The sequence below is a fragment of the Microcebus murinus genome, chromosome X (genome assembly GCF_040939455.1).
Source record: "Microcebus murinus isolate Inina chromosome X, M.murinus_Inina_mat1.0, whole genome shotgun sequence".
NCBI classification, from domain to species: domain Eukaryota; kingdom Metazoa; phylum Chordata; class Mammalia; order Primates; family Cheirogaleidae; genus Microcebus; species Microcebus murinus.
The window spans coordinates 114376480-114377719 of record NC_134136.1 but is presented as its reverse complement, the minus strand read 5'-3'; the positions used below and the strand labels follow the sequence as shown (position 1 = coordinate 114377719).

At 41.3% G+C, this 1240-nt stretch overlaps 1 pseudogene; it reads left to right on the top strand.

The window, feature by feature from the left end:
* The first annotated feature begins 277 nt into the window (after window positions 1–277).
* LOC105880622 (large ribosomal subunit protein eL32-like) lies at window positions 278–682 on the top strand (annotated as a pseudogene).
* The last annotated feature ends 558 nt before the right edge of the window (window positions 683–1240 follow it).

The following is a 1240-nucleotide window of genomic DNA, read 5'->3' as shown; positions in this document are numbered from 1 at the left end:
AGATGGTATAAATTCTAGGCTGGGGGATGGGAGGGTGGGCAGGAGAAGACCAATTCCCAGGTTTAAACAATCAGGCAAACTGTTTCCTCTTACTTAACCTTTTTGTTCTATTCAGGTCCTCAATTGACTGGATGGGTCCACCCACTTTAGGGAGAGCCATCTGCTTCCCCCAGTCTACCGATTTAAATGCTAATCTCATCCCCAAACACCCTCACACCTTCCACTCTCTCTTCCTAGCTTTGCCTGCAGAGGTGGCAGCCATCTCCTATTCGGCATCATGGCTGTTCTCAGACCTCTTGTGAAGCCCAAGATGGTCAAAAAGAGGACCAAGAAGTTTATCCAGCACCAGTTAGACTGATATGTCAAAATTAAACATAACCAGCGGACACCCACAGGTACTGACAACAGAGATGAGAGAAGATTCAAGGGACAGATTTTGATGCCCAACATTGGTTATGAGAGCAACAAGAAACAAAGCACAAGGCTGCCCAGTAGCTTCTGGAATGTCCTGGTCCACGACATCAAGGAGCAGGAAGTGCTGATGTGCAACAAATCTTACTGTGTGGAGATTGTTCACAATGTTTCCTCCAAGAACCCCAAAGCCATTATGGAAACAGCAGCCCAGTTGGCCATCAGAGTCACCAATCCCAATGCCAGGCTGTGCAGAAAAGAAAATGAATAGACATATTTGTGTTTAAATAAAACCATAAAAACAAAAAAAAAAACCCTCACAGAAACACCTAGAATGATATTTGACCAAATATCTGGGCACCTCATGGCCCAGTCAAGTTGACACATACAATTAACCATCACACTATCTTCCATGTACTCAACTGGTCTTATCCTTGGACAGTTTTAGGTTATAGTACCAGTTATACTCTCATCTGTTTTCAATTTTATGCTTTAAGGAGACCTGCCCTCACCCATACATAATTTTTGTATTTTCATAATTTTATTGATGTTGATAATATCTACTCTTAAATTTGGTGGGGGAAAATAAGTAGAAGAAAAGACAAGAGGGATGTCAGCATGTTGTAGTTCATAATACTTTTTGTTGATAGAGTTTGGGAGAAAAATCACTAAAAAATACCTTAATGGGAAAATATTTAAATAGTCTAGGGCAATGGTTCCTAAACTGTAAAGTAGAACAGAATCACCATGGCCTTCTTAAAACATAGATATCTAAGCCCCACTTCCAGGGTTTCTGCTTCAGTAGGCCTGGGATAGGACCTGAGTATTT